The following is a 15,978-nucleotide window of genomic DNA, read 5'->3' on the forward strand; positions in this document are numbered from 1 at the left end:
GAGTCAAGGTCTTTCCCAGTTCTGAAAGTTTGGGACAAGAATGAAGATATCCTCTTCGGAATAGAAAACCAGTGCATAACTTCGATTTGTAAATAAACAAAAAAAACAAGAAATGTATTCAAATTGTATGGAATTTGAACTTTTTGTGTAACTTCTTCATTGAAGGAGGTATGTAATAGCACCCTCTTTTGGCCATCATATATATATGTTTTTTTAAATATTTTAATTGGTTTCACATTTATTTATAACAAGATTGCAATGGATATCACAAAACAATAAAGGGATATTTACAAGGTGGGTCTACAGAAGAAAACATAAACAGGTATGCATACAAAAGTAACATATATACAGATATGGAACCCGTAATTTTGAGCCCCCGGTGATCGGTTGCCACAACTGAACTGTATTAATTATATACATGTTGCCTCCTGGTATTGAAGCATTCCAGGGGCGTGTTTGGTGCCAACCAGGCGTACCTTGGTGTTGCAGTTGTGGTCGCATCCATGCAATTCCTTGTCCTTTGTTCTCTCTAGTTCCTCTGCCCTGCTTAACCTGTGTTCTCATTGGTGTCCTTCCACTCCTTTCCTATATCCCTTCATTTTTCTTTTCTCCTTCCATTCTCCGTTTCGATCCTCCCTTCCCCTTCCCCTATTGACTGCCTGTCACAGACAGTACTTGGAACAGGCTGGTGAATAGCTTTCACGTGTTGTGGAAACCTTCCTCCGATCCTCGAATGGTGTATTTTATCTTTTCTAATTTAAGGAATTCTGCCAGGTCGGAGAGCCAGTCTGCGGCCTTGGGTGGCGCTGCTTATCTCCATCCGAACAGGAGTCTCCAGCAGGCGATTAGGGAGGCAAAGGCTAGGGTATCTGCCCCTCTCCCCGAAAAGAGTTTGGCTGTTCTGATACCCCGAAGACCGCCACTAGTGGGCATGGCTCCACCTTCACCCCCAAACTTTGGACATGGCCTCATAAAAGGAGGTCCAGTACCGGACAAGTCTGGGACAGGATCAGAACATGTGGGTGTGTTTGACCGGGCCTCCCTGGCACAGTTCACATTAGTTCTCCACCTCCGGGAAGAACTCGCTCATGCGTTTTCTGGTCGAGTGTGCCCTGTGCAGCACCTTTAGTTGCATTAGGCTCACCCTTACGCATGAGGAGGTGGAGTTTGCCTGATGCAGTGCTTAGATCCAGAGTCCTCCTTCTATCTCCATGTCTAGCTCTTCCGCCCACTTCTCCCATGTCTCGTCAGCGGTGACCGTACCTCCTCTAGTAGCCGTCCGTGCAGTTACTGTCCCCTAGTTCACCTGCAGTTCGAAGTCTGTCCAGTAGGGAGCATTTTGGTATCTGGGGGACTGTTGCTGTTTCCTTGCGGAGGAATTTCCTTATTTGCATAAACAGGAGCTCATTCCATTTCGGGAGCTGGAGCTTGTCCGTGAGTTCCCCCAGTGTCAGCACTCTGCCATCCACGTATAGTTCCCCTACCATCAATACCCCTTCGCCCTGTCTCCACCTTTTGAAGGAGGTTTCTACTTTGTGCAGGGCTGAATTTATGGTTCTTGCAGATGGGGGCCATGTTTTTTTTTAAAATATATTTATTAAAGTTTTTTAACACAATTTTTCTCCATTACAAACAATAAACCCCCCCCCCCCCCCCCCGTAACAAAAAAAAAACGAGAAATTGCGCAGAGCAAGATATATACATGGCAAAATGATATATTTACACAGCTTTGTACACTGGCTCTCACCCGTACGTGCCAGTTTCCCCAACCCTTCATGTTATCTCTTGCTCATCCATCCTCCCAGGCTGTCCCCCCTCTCCCCCAAGGTTGCTGCTGCTGCTGACCGACCTTCCTCTAACGCTACGCGAGATAGTCTAGGAACGGTTGCCACCGCCTGTAAAACCCCTGCGCAGACCCTCTCAAGGCGAACTTAATCCTCTCCAGCCATATCATTTATCCAGGCCTCCAGGCTGGGGGGCTTCGCCTCCTTCCACATTAGCAAGATCCTTCGCCGGGCTACTAGGGACGCAAAGGCCAGAATGCCGGCCTCTTTCGCCTCCTGCACTCCCGGTTCGTCCACTACTCCAAATATTGCTAGCCCCCAGCTTGGCTTGACCCGGACTTTCACCATCTGAGATATTGCTCCCGCCACTCCTCTCCAGAACCCCTCCAGTGCCGGGCATGACCAAAACATATGGACATGGTTCGCCGGGCTCCCTGAGCACCTTCCACATCTGTCCTCTACCCCAAAGAACCTACTCAACCTCGCCCCCGTCAAGTGCGCTCTGTGAACCACCTTAAATTGTATCAGGCTGAGCCTGGCACACGAGGAGGAGGAATTAACCCTACCTAGGGCATCAGCCCACACACCTTCCTCGATCTCCTCCCCCAGCTCCTCCTCCCATTTACCCTTCAACTCTTCTACCAGCGCTTCCCCCTCTTCTTTCAACTCCTGGTGTATTTCCGACACCTTGCCCTCCCCGACCCATACACCCGAGATCACCCTATCTTGAACTTCTTGTGCCGGGAACAACGGGAATTCCCTCACCTGTCGCCTCACAAAAGCCCTCACCTGCATATATCTAAAGGCATTTCCCGGGGGTAACTCGAACTTCTCCTCCAGTGCCCCTAGGCTCGCAAAGTCCCGGCGATGAACAGGTCCCCCATTCTTCCAATCCCCGCCCGATGCCAGCTCTGGAACCCCCGTCCATCTTCCCCGGCACAAACCGGTGGTTACCCCTGATCGGGGACCACACCGATGCTCCCATTGCACCCCGGTGTCGTCTCCACTGGCCCCAGATCCTTAGCGTTGCGGCCACCACTGGGCTCGTGGTATACTTTGTCGGCGAGAGCGGCAGCGGTGCCGTCACCAACGCTCCCAGGCTCGTTCCTTTACAGGACACCATCTCCATCCTCTTCCATGCCGCCCCCTCTCCCTCCATAACCCACTTGCGGATCATCGCCACATTTGCTGCCCAGTAGTAGCTCCCCAGGTTTGGCAGCGCCAACCCTCCTCGGTCCCTACTGCGTTCCAGGAACCCTCTCCTTACTCTCGGGGTCTTATTCGCCCACACAAACCCCATAATACTCCTGCCTACTCTCTTAAAAAGGCCTTAGTGATCACGATGGGAAGGCACTGAAACACAAACAGAAACCTCGGAAAGACCACCATTTTGACCGACTGCACTCTACCCGTCAGCGAGAGCGGTAACATGTCCCATCTTTTGAAATCCTCCTCCATTTGGTCCACCAACCTCGTCAGATTCAGTTTATGTAGGGTCCCCCAACTCCTGGCTATCTGGATCCCCAGATACCGAAAGCTCCTCTCTGCCCTCCTCAGCGGTAGGTCCCCTATCCCTCTTTCTTGGTCCCCCCACCTGTAATACAAAGAGCTCACTCTTCCCTACATTGAGCTTATAGCCCGAAAACTCCCCAAACTTCCTTAGAGTCTGCATGACCTCCACCATCCCCTCCATTGGATCCGCCACGTACAGCAACAGGTCATCTGCATGTAGCGACACCCGATGCTCTTCTCCCCCTCGGACCACCCCCTTCCATTTATTAGACTCCCTCAATGACATGGCCAATGGTTCGATCGCCAATGCGAATAACAGGGGGGCCACGGGGCACCCCTGCCTCGTCCCTCAGTACAGTCGAAAGTACTCCGACCTCCGCCGGTTCGTCACTACACTTGCCATCGGGGCTCTGTAAAGGAGCTTAACCCAATTGATAAACCCTACCCCGAAACCAAACCTGCGCAGCACCTCCCAGAGGTACTCCCACTCTACTCGGTCAAAGGCCTTCTCCGCGTCCATGGCTGCCACTACCTCCGCCTCTCCCTCCTCCGATGGCATCATTATCACGTTTAAGAGCCGCCGCACATTGGTGTTTAGTTGCCTGCCCTTTACAAATCCCGTCTGGTCCTCGTGGATTACCCCCGGGACACAGTCCTCGATCCTCGTGGCCAGCACTTTTGCCAGCAACTTTGCATCCACATTGAGGAGCGAGATCGGCCTGTACGATCTACATTGCAGTGGGTCCTTGTCCCGCTTTAGGATCAAAGAAATTGTCGCTTCCAACATTGTCGGGGGCAGGGTCCCCTCCTCTCTTGCCTCATTAAAGGTCCTCACCAGTAGCGGGGCCAGCAGGTCTGCATGCTTCCTGTAGAACTCCACCGGGAATCCGTCCAGTCCCAGGGCCTTCCCCGCCTGCATGCTCCCCAAACCCTTGCTCAGCTCCTCCAACCCAATTGGTGCCCCCAAACCAGCCACCTCTTGCTCCTCCACCCTCGGGAATCTCAGCTGATCTAGGAATCGTCTCATCCCCTCTTCCCCCGCTGGGGGCTGGGATCTGTACAGCTCTTCATAAAAGGCCTTGAATACCTCGTTTATTTTCGTTGCACTCCGAACCGTGGCTCCCCCTCCATCCCCGACTCCCCCTATTTCCCTCGCTGCCATCCTCTTACGGAGCTGGTGTGCAAACATCCGACCAGCCCCCTCCCCATACTCGTAGGTCGCCCCCTGCGCCTTCCCCCACCATGCCCCTGCCTTCCCTGCGGTCAACAGGTCAAACTCCGTCTGGAGCCGTCGTCTTTCCCCAAGTAATCTTTCCTCCGGGGCCTCTGCGTATCACCTGTCCACTCTCAAAATCTCCCCCACTAACCTCTCCCTTTCCATACCCTCTGTCTTCTCCCTATGAGCCCTACTGGAAATTAGCTCTCCCCTGATCACCACCTTCAACGCCTCCCATACCACCCCCACCCGCACCTCCCCGTTGTCGTTGGCCTCCAAGTACCTTTCGATACACCCCCTCACCTTCCCACACACCACCTCGTCCGCCAGCAGTCCCACATCCAGCCGCCACAACGGGCGTTGGTCCCTCTCCTCTCCCAGCTCCAGTTCCACCCAGTGTGGGGCATGGTCCGAAAAGGCTCTAGCCGAATACTCCGTCCCCTCCACCCTCGGGATGAGCGCCCTACCCAGAACAAAGAAGTCTATCCGGGAGTAGGCTTTGTGTACATGGGAGAAGAAAGAAGATTCCCTGGCCTGCGGCCTTGCAAACCGCCATGGGTCCACTCCCCCCCCCCCCCTCCCCCCCCATCCGATCCACAAACCCCCCAAGTACCCTGGCCGCCGCCGGCCTCCCTCCAGTCCTTGACTTGGAGCGGTCTAGTGCTGGATCTAACACTGTATTGAAGTCCCCTCCCACCACCAGGCCTTCCATCTCCAGGTCCGGAATGCGTCCCAACATGTGCTTCATGAATCCTGCATCATCCCAGTTCGGGGCGTATACGTTTACCAACACCACCCACATCCCTTGCAGCCTACCGCTCACCACTACGTATCGCCCTCCATTGTCCGCCACAACAGTCCCGGCCTCAAATGACACCCGCTTTCCCACCAATATTGTCACCCCTCTATTCTTCGCGTCCAGTCCCGAGTGGAATACCTGTCCTGCCCATCCCTTTCTTAGCCTGACCTGGTCCTCCACCTTCAGGTGTGTTTCTTGGAGCATGGCCACGTCCGCCTTCAGTCCCTTTCAGTGCGCGAACACTCGAGCCCTCTTCACCGGCCCATTCAGGCCCCTCACATTCCACATTATCAGCCGGATTGGAGGGGCTCTCACCCACTCCCCGCCGACTAGCCATCTCCTTTTCTGGGCCAGTCCCGTGTCCACGCCTCCCTCACCCTCCAGTCCCCCAGAGGGGGGATCCCCGTCCCGACCACCTCTTCTGTGTCCCATTCCCTTTCGGCCAGTGCAGCAGCAACCCTTTCTCCCCCCCCCCCCCCTTCCCCCCCTCCGCTCCCCCCCCGCTAGACCCCTGTCTAGCTTTTTTGCTCCCCCCATGTCACTCCCGTAAGTCAGCTGATGCCTGCTGACCCCGGCTTCCCCCGCTGTCCCATTGACCTCCCCGCGTGGGAGTCTCCCAATCCATATGCATTCCTTCGTTCCCCTTCCCGCCTTTCTTCCCGCGCGCGGGGAAACACCCCGCTCTTTCCAAAGCCCGCTCCGCCCCCTCTGGCGCAACTCCTGTCGCGGCCTTGTCTCTCTCCCCCAGCCCATGTAACATTTCCTGCGCGCGATTGACCCCCTATATACAACAACCATCACACATCAAACGTCAAACATCCCCCCTACCCTCACAAACCCTCAGTTAGAGTCCAACTTTTCGGCTTGTACAAAGGTCCACGCCTCTTCAGGCGTTTCGAAGTAATAGTGTTGGCCCTTGTATGTGACCCACAGTCGCGCTGGCTGCAGCATTCCGAATTTCACTTCTTTCCGGTACAACGCCGCCCCGGCCTGGCTGAAACCCGCTCTCCGCTTTGCAACCTCCGTGCTCCAGTCCGGGTATATTCAGATCTCTGCATTGTCCCACTTGCTGCTCCGCTCCTTCCCGGCCCATCTCAGGACGCACTCTCCGTCCGTGAACCGGTGGAACCTCACCATCATCGCCCCTGGCGGCTCACTTGCCTGGGGCCTCTTCGCCAGCACCCGATGTGCCCCGTCCAACTCCAGTGGCCTCGAAGAGGCCTTCATGCCCATCATCGCCTCGAGCATCGTGCTCGCGCATACCCCGGCATCAGCCCCCTCCACTCCCCCAGGGAGATCCCGGATTCGCAGATTCTTTCTCCTCGACCTGCTCTCCAGGTCTTCGGGTCTTCCCGCCCACCTCCCGTGCAGTGCCCCATTCCGCTCCACCCTCACCGCCAGGCCCAGGAGCCCGTCCCCGCTCCGACCGACCCCCCCTCTGTACCTCCTGGATCTTAGCTTCGTGGACCTTCTGGGTGATCCCAAGTCCTTCAATCGCCGAAAGCATAGGCGCCAACATCTCCCTGCGCATCTCCCCGCGCCGCTCCTCGAAGCAGCGCTTAATGAACTCCTGCAGATCCCCTTTGTCCCTGGCCGCCGCCATTTTGTTTACTTTCCCTCGCTTCTCCCGTCGCTCCAGCGCCGCCCCCCCCCCGGCCGCCACACCTCCGGTCCATTTGAAAAGTCTATGGAAACTCCTGAAAAAGGTCTGAGAGTCAGTTCCAGACGGGAGCTGCCGAATGCGCGACCTACTCCTCCATGGCCGCCACCGGAAGCCTCGTCCCTGCTTCTTCAATGGCCCTGGTAGATCCTTTCACAGTTGTTCCCTCTGCTGCTAGAATTCACCTTTGATAGAGTCAAGTCAGATTGCAGCTTTAAGCTTGCCCTTCCCCCGCCTGCATGCTGGAAGAGGCCCTTGTCTAAACCTGCAGCCAAAGCCAAATCCTTTACTGTTTCTGCCGGGTCTGGCTGCCAAAAGACATAACATTCCTGGGGGACACTGTCAGGGGAATGCTGCAGTCTTCTTGCCACACCGGGAAATGTCAAACAAATGCTGTGGGGGCCCTGAAAAGAGCCCAAAAGTCCGTTCCAAGCGGGAGCTACCGAATATGCGACCTGGCTCTGCATAGCCGCACCCGGAAGTCATGGGGGCCATGTTAGACATTGCAACCAGACTGAAGTGATGCCTGAGTTAACTCTAAGTCCTCAGCGTGGCCACTACCACTGGGCTTCCTGATGGAAATGGGAGTGGGACTGTCACCAGTGCTCGGAGGGTTAACCTTGCGCAGGAAGTGTCCACCATTCTTACCCATTTCACTTCAGGCTCTATGATCCATCCCCGTACTCATTCTGCAGTAGCTGCCCCCACCCCCACCCCCACCCCGACACATACAATGGCATGATTAATTTGTCTACTTTGGTGAAGATGGCCTTGGGGATGGAGATCGGGAGGGATCTGAACAGAAAGAGGAACCTGGGCAGCAAGTTCATCTTGATTGTCTGCACACTTCCCGCTAGAGAGAGCAGGAGTGAGTCGCACCTCCACAGGTCCCTTTTTACCTCCTCCACCAGACTTGATAGTTCCATTTGTAGATCCGTGTCCATTTGTGGGCTGTTTGGATCGCCAGATATCGGAATTTGGTTTGGGCCAACTTGAACGGTAATTTGCCCAGCTCAGATTTACCCCCACCCCCCCTCCCAAAATCCTCCAAGGGCTTACGGGGAAAATGTTGCTCTTACTCAGGTAGGTTTGTCACCTGAGAAGGCTCCAAATTGCCGTAAGAGTTCTATTATTCTTCCCAAGCAGGCTAGGGGCTTTGAGACATAGAGGAGTAAGTCATCCATATGGAGTGAGATTCCATACTCCCTGCCTCCCCTCTATTTGTCTCTCCACCCCTTCGCTGATCTGAGCACGATGGCCAGTAGCTCAATTGTCAGGACGAAAGCAGCAGGGACAGTGGGCATCCCTGTCAGGTGCCTCTGTGCAGCCGGATGTATTCAGAGCTGGTGGTGTCCGTCCTGTACAGTAACCCACGAGGTGAAACCTGGCCCTATCCCAAATCGTCCCAGTATGAGGTACCTCCATTTGACTCTGTCGAAGGCCTTCTCTGCGTCTAGGGAGATGATCACATTTGGTGTCTGCAGCCTGGGCGCAGTCATGATCACGTTCAGCAAGCGATTTATAAATATATATATCTATATAAACCAAAATCAGATTAAGAGTTTAACTTGTGTATTAGAACTCCATGTGTGTGCTCCAGTATTTCTCTGCTCAAAGACATCACATGATACAAGGCAACATTGGATTGGATAGGATTGGATTTGCTTATTGTCACGTGTACCGTGGTACAGTGAAGTCTTCTCAGTTGATACTCAAATAAGTAAGACACATTCATACAGGATTCCCTTTTGTTTTGTAATTCGTACTTTTCATTCGTAAAGAATATTGCCCAGAATTTCATGGAGACTTTTAGCATTTTGTCATGTGGAATCTATGTCATAGGGACTCATGAGCAACACACGAAAGGTAGTTATGGGCGAGATTACTTTTGCCCTAGCAAAACCTCCTGGGTTTTCTGTACTGTCCCACTATTAACCTTGTTTAAATTATAGATCTGCTGCACCTATCAGCATCAGTGGATGTTTCCTGAATTTAACCCCAGCTTTAACACTGTTACCACTTTAGCTGAAAAATAATGGTACTGGAGACCTGGCAGCGATGTACATAATGACTGAGTAGAGGGTTCATGCCACTCAGAACATTTGTAAACATGAAAAGCCAATTTCAGCCGAAATCTTGCCATTTTTCATCAGTGCAGAAATAGCAGGAACTCAGACTGTACTTATTGAAGGGAATGGGTGAATCACCCATGAGTATCCATGTCTGGATGTGGATTGCTATTGTGCTGTCACTTCTCGGACTGTGGCAATGACTTCTGATAACATTTACAGTTAGCTGTCTTATCATAATAATCTGAAAGAAATCATTTCACTTATAAAACGTGGATTTAGAAATGTTAAGTTTTACAGTTTAAATGTTGCCCTTTCAACATGCTTGGCTAAATTTAATCCATCATCCAGCCATCAGCATGTGCGTTCTTGAAAGGCGGTAGCAAAGAAATGAAATGAAACAAGCTGCTCCTTGCTATTTACTCCAGTTAAATAGTAATAAGGGACACAGACTGACTTGATTTAATTTAAATTCTAATATTTAAAATTTGTTTTAGATTAAGTTGACCTCAGTGACACCATTAACCAGGTATGGGGTTAGTTAGTTGTTTACTTAACCTTTAAGCAAGGAGACCGCAGCTTTCAATAATGGAATTACTTTAAGAAAATAGAGTTAAGATTTGAGTTAAGATACAGCACCGACGTAATGTAGAATGCAGTTCTAAATTGCTGCTCGCAGATTAAACAGAGGGAAAAAACAGAACTAAAGGCAGCCTCATAGAGAGGTTCTTGCACAGATACACACATATAGGTATAATAACAATAACAATCTTTATTATTGTCACAAGTAGGCTTACATTGACACTGCAATGAAGTAACTGTGAAAATCCCCTAGTCGCCACACTCCGGCGCCTGTTCGGGTACACAGGGAGCATTCAGCATGTCAATTCAGCTAACAGCACGTCTTTCGGGACTCGTAAGCATAGGAAATTATAAAATTCTGTAAATAGCCATTGGCCATCTGGTGCACGTGGAGGTATTCTAATTTGAAAAACAACAAATTTTGTATTAGCATCAGTGGAATTTGCCAACCAGTCAGCAGAACTTTCTGCATGCATGGTTGCTCTCGCTGTTGCAGAAAATTCTGGACCAATTGTGAAGACTACCAATGATGTAGCATTTTTAACAGTTGTGTCAAGTGCATATTTTTGATTTTTGCATACTACAATTTGTTGCATTTCTATCTTTTCCGCACGGAAGGAATGTTTGACTGTGAAACGAGGAGCTTCGCAAAGGGAACTCTCATAAGAGTACTTTCAAATTACAAAGCTAGATTTTTTTCTTTTGTCCTTGACAGTTCTTTTGGAAAGAAGAGGTTTGATAAGCAAAATGATGATTCGGTGATTATTGCATAAAGAACTAATAATTTCACCATATTTCCTCTGTTTTTGGTGTAAATATTACTACATAAATATGGAGTTGATTTGAAAGAAAAATTAATAATGTCTCTGAGTTGCAAAGATGGAGGCCGGGATTCTCCGACCCCACCTCAACGCTGGCTCGCCAATTCTCTGGCGCCCGTGGGATGGCCTCTCCGCCGGTCGGGGGCCGTTGAAAGCGCCCCCCCGGCGATTGTCCAGGCCGAGTCCCGCCAGCGTGGGTCACGTATAGACCCACACGGCGGAAACTGGAAGTTCTGTGTGCGGGGGCCGTCCTGGTGGGGGGATGGGGCGATCTGGCCTACCGATCGGCGGGCGGGCTGGATCCGTGGGAGCCTATGTTCCTCCGCTCCGGGCCCCTGTAGGACTCCGTCATATTTCCCGGAGGCCGCCGCAGAGACGGGAACCCACGTGCATGCACAAAATCCCGTCGGCCGTGGCGCGCATGCGCAATCTCGCGCCGGCCGTGCCGCGCTGGCTGGAGCTGCGGAGACCACTCAGGCGCCGACCTAGCCCCCTCGGAAGGGGAACATACCGGACAATTGAGGACCGTTGACGCCAGAGTGATTCACGCCGCTTTTCACGCCGGCGTCAGAACTTGGCCGCGGGATTGGAGAATCTCTGCCGGAGATTTTTAAAACATGATTGCTCGTTGTACCTGTCCTTTCTATGTGCCCCTCAATTTGTTTTTTTAATGTCCAAGAGTGACCTTTGAACTTTTTCCTGTGATAAGATTCACGCTATCATTTTCGAAATAAGTACATTTTTTGATTCAGTGTGAAAGGCTTGATTAATCAATCTTATCAAAAAAATAAAATTCTGGATTTTTTTTTAGCTTCATGTGAAGGCTGTGTAAAGTGGTGTACTGGTTTTGCTGTTTGACAAGTTTAATGTTCCTTTAAGCCTACAGCCACTGAGGAGATTATCAATTTAGCTTGAATCATGGAACAGTTTTCTGCTGTGGCCATTGTTGAATTGAATTGGACCTGGTTTCAGATTAATCAAATGTATTTAACATAAATTATTTACAACCAGCTCCCAGAGTAGACTCATCCCCTCAGTCTGGACTGTATTTGTATCCAAGTCTCAAATGTTAAAGGACATTAGAATCATAGAATCTCTACTGTGCAGAAGGAAGCCATTTGGCCCAGTAAGTCTGCATCAACCCTCCAAAAGAGCACCCCACCTAGGGCCAGTCCCCCGCCCTATCCCCGTAACCCCACCTAATCTTTGGACACCTAGGGGCAATTTGGAATGACCAATCCACCTAACCTGCACATCGTGGGACTGTGGAAGGAACTGGAAAACACGGAGGAAACCCACACAGACACGGGGAAAAACCCACACAAATACCCAAGGTCAGAATCAAACTCGGGTCTCTGGTGGTGTGATGCAGTCGTACCAACCACTGTGCCACCCTGCCGCCCAACATTATGTTAACCACTACACTATCCGATTATTGGTTATGAATACTGTTTTTTTTTTAATGTTTAAATAATTCCTTTGATTTCTTTTTAATATGAAATCCCATTAGTAACTCTCCAAGCTATGTGTCAATTATTTTCAGATTTCCATTAAGATGGCCATTAGAGGATGAACACCATCTTTCTTGGGGCTATATGTCTCATCCTCTTTCTTCCCTTCGTCTTTTTGTTTCTGTTTTACATTTTCTCGATTCCTCCCCCAGCAAAAAGTCACATATTACATCCCGAGCAGAGCTGAGAGCAGAAACTCAGTAACTCAGTGCAGAGGAGGTTGAATTGGCATTGCGCCGTTGCCAGTGTCCTGGATTCCAACATAATGGGCCACTCTGCTATTTATTTTCCACATTGTTCAGTACCCTAATCAAATTATTCTAAGAACATTGGCTGGCGACCTAAGGTCAACCCTGTGCTTATGAGTAACCAGTTATCTCAAAATGTTCTCAATTCTCCCTCGATCTTATTGGGAAATGTTGGGGGCGTTTTCAGTACGCGTTAGCCGCTGATGCTGCTGCTTGTGGTGGGGGGGATTTGGAGCACCTAGTTGGGGAAGGGCTAGTGAGGAGGGGGGCTATTTTCTGTGCTGATCGGGACACCATTTTTAATAAGGTACCCCGATCTTTGAAAGGGCAGACCTCGCCGCCTCTATCGTGCACTATCATGCCCGCCCCACCTCAGTGACAGCATTAAACGCGGCCACTGAATTTATTCTTCCCAGAGACACTCGAAATCTGGACTAAAAGCTCTGCTGTGCAGCTGGAGAGCTGCATGCCGGTTTTCAGTCAGAGCCTGACACTCGAGGCGGCAGGGTGGCGCAATTGTTAGCATTGCTGCCTCACGGCACCGAGGACCCGGGTTCGACCCCAGCCCAGGGTCCGTGTGATCTTTGCACATTTTCCCCATATCTGTGTGGGCCTCACCCCCACAACCCAAAAATGTGTACAGTGCAGGTGGATTGGCCACGCTAAATTCATAGCACAACATAGCAGAGCATTTACAGTACAGAAGGAGGCCATTCGGCTCATCGAGTCTGCACCGGCCATGGAAAGAGCACCCCACTTAAACTCACACTTCCAACCTATCCCCGTGATCCCACCTAACCTTTTTGGACACTAAGGGCAATTTAGCGAGGCCAATCCACCGAACCTGCACATCTTTGGACTGTCGGAGGAAACCGGAGCACCCGGAGGAAACCCACGCAGACATGGGGAGAACGTGCAGACTCCGCACAGACAGCGACCCAAGACGGGAATCGAACCTGGGACCCTGGAGCTGTGAAGCACCTGTGCTAACCACTGTGCTACCGTGCTGCTCTTAATTGGAAATAAAGAATTGGGGCACTCTAAATTTATTTTTAAAAAGAGCTGACACTGAAAAAGTATTGGAAAATTCCTCCCATTATCTCATTGACTGAAAGGTAAAGCTTGTATTACAGATACAAGCTTCTATTCCATCATTTTGTTGCACAGCATTTGAATGTCTAAAATTAAGTATTTTAACAACAGCTTATAACATATAAATGCATGTGTGTGCATATAATATGTATATATTTTATATTTACATAAAATTAGAACCGTAGGGCCATGCAAGTGAAACTGTTAAGTTTAGTGAACTGTGAAAAAAATAAACAGTATTATGAGAATAGCAAAGATGGAATTTTGCTTGGGAATGGACAACTGGAATGTTATTTCTTCATACAAGGATACTTACTTGGATTTTCTTTCCATCATGAATGGGTATCTGAGAGTTGTTGCTTACAATTCCTGTGCTATGTGAGAACGTCAGGGCATTTCACATCATGAGTGTAGGAGGTGTCTCCAGCTGCTCCAGCTCAGGCTAAGAATTCACGAGCCTAAGGGACAGCTGGGGTCACAATGGAGCATCAGGGGGTATGAGAGTTTCCTGCATCGTATGTTCCAGAAGGTGGCCATCCCACAGGCAGTAATAAGTCAGGATAGTAGGTGGATGGTCATCTAAACGCTTAAGAAGAGGCAGGAGGTAGAGGAGTCTTTGGGGTGTGTGCCACTTTCAAACAGATACTCAGTATTATAAATTGCTGGTAGTGACGATACCCTGCAGCCCAGACCATGGCACCAATGAGCGAGGAATTGGTCAGGAGGGAACAGCAGAGGGTAGAAATGCAGTCGGTGCAGGAAATTCCATAGTTAGAGGGATAAACAGGTAATTCTGTAATCATCATGGTGAGCCCACATGATGTGTTGCTTCCCCGGTGCTAGGGTAAAGGCTGTGATGGAGAGGGTACAGAATATCCTGCAGGGCGACAAGGAGTGAGCTGAAAGTTATGGTACACCTTGATACCAACAATGTAGAGAGGATGGATATTGAGATCCTACGGTCAGATTTTCCAGAACTAACAAGGAAGTTAAAAAGTCAGAAACCAAAGGTAGCAACCTCCTGATTACTCCCAGTGCCATATGCTAACCAGAGTAGAAATAGGAAGGTAGGGCGAATCAATGCCTGGCTTGAAACATGCTGCAGGAGGGAAGGCTTCAGACTCTTGGACATCGAGGTCAGTTATGTGAAAGAAAGTACCTATTCAAAAGGGTTGGGTTGCACCTCAACAGGACTGGGACTTGTTCTCGCAGGGCGGTTCATTGGTCTGATTGGGGAGGGTTTAAGCTAAAGTGGCAGTGGGGTGGGCACTAGAATATAGAAGTAGAAAATGGAATAAGCTGGATAAATTGAGAGTGTAGGACAATACTAGAGAAGGAAGTGGTACCATGTTTGATAGGAGCCGACCTAGAAGGGCTACAAGGAATGCAAAGAATGCAATGTATGTACGTAAATGCGCAGTGTGGTGAATAAGGTTTGTAAGATTTCCCAGATTTGGAGAGTTACAGATACCTAAATAGGCAGTCGACTGACTAATCATAAGTAGTTTTGAAAAACAACAGTTTAGATAAGATACATTAACTAATTAGACAGGAAAAGTGTATGACCTGTAACAGCTTGTGATAACAGCATTCTGCGTTCTAGTCAAAGTGTGAGGAAATGTTTCCCCAGTGCCTCAATCTTCCACCCACTCCTCTGGTCCATCTCCAAAGCTGCTCAACAAGCACTGTCACCTCATCAGCACCTCAGCCCCCTATCATCAGTATGACACCAATATATGTGGCTTTTTTCTGGGGGCTGATAGTTTACCCAGCACCCATCTTCTTGCTATCTATTCTGACCAATGGATACAGGACAGGTACTCCAACATCAGGGTGGTTAATGCCTCCCTATTCATCACCCTGTTCAGTGTCAGATTTTCTGTTCACATCCTGCTGAGGGTCATATCTCGGTATTTTCTAAACACTTGGGAAATAGTGGCGTAGTGGTATTGGACTAGTGGACCCAGGGTAATCCTCTGGGGACATGGGTTTGAATCCCACCAGGGCAGATGGTGGAATCTGTACTCAATAAAAATCTGGAATTGAAACTCTAATGATGACCATGAAACCATTGTCGATTGCCCTGAAAACCCATCTGGTTCACTAATGTCCTTCAGGGAAGGAAATCTGTCATCCTTACCTGGTCTGGCCTACATGTGACTCCAGACAAACAGCAATGTGGTTTCCTCTTAATCCTCAGGGATGGGCAACAAATGCTGGCCTGGCCAGCAAGGCCCACATCCCATGAACGAATAAAGAAAAAAAAAGAAAAGGACACACAAGACAACTTGGAAATGTCAACATGGCAGCCTGAACTAAGACTGTTTCAAGGATAAAGTGTTTAGAAATCCGCTTTCCAGGGGGAGAATTAGTGCTCTTTAGAAAATCTTATAAAATGCAGAAAATACCTGCTTATTAAAGAACCCAACTCCTGACAAGTTGATGAGTTGGAAGCACAAAATATAGTGTGGGAATATGATGTAGTGGCAGGAATGGAAACATGGCTTAAAAATGTTGAGGACTGGGAATAAGTGTTCAGAAAGGATTGAGAAGGAGAAAAGTGAGGTTGGTGACAGTACTGATAAGGGAAGGCAGTGCTGGAAAGAGGAAATTCCTTGAGGGGGTCAAGGACAGAGCCCATTTGAGTTGAGAAGCAAACAAGCTAATATGCTACTTTGAGCATT

The 15,978-nt window shown here is 49.8% G+C and overlaps 1 protein-coding gene across 1 annotated transcript in view; it reads left to right on the forward strand.

The window, feature by feature from the left end:
* Positions 1-15,978, forward strand: part of cntnap2a (contactin associated protein 2a) — a 2,812,093-nt gene that overhangs the window by 2,705,181 nt on the left and 90,934 nt on the right. The gene's annotated exons all lie outside the window — the stretch shown is intronic.

This window comes from Scyliorhinus torazame, chromosome 6, assembly GCF_047496885.1.
Source record: "Scyliorhinus torazame isolate Kashiwa2021f chromosome 6, sScyTor2.1, whole genome shotgun sequence".
Lineage (NCBI taxonomy): Eukaryota > Metazoa > Chordata > Chondrichthyes > Carcharhiniformes > Scyliorhinidae > Scyliorhinus > Scyliorhinus torazame.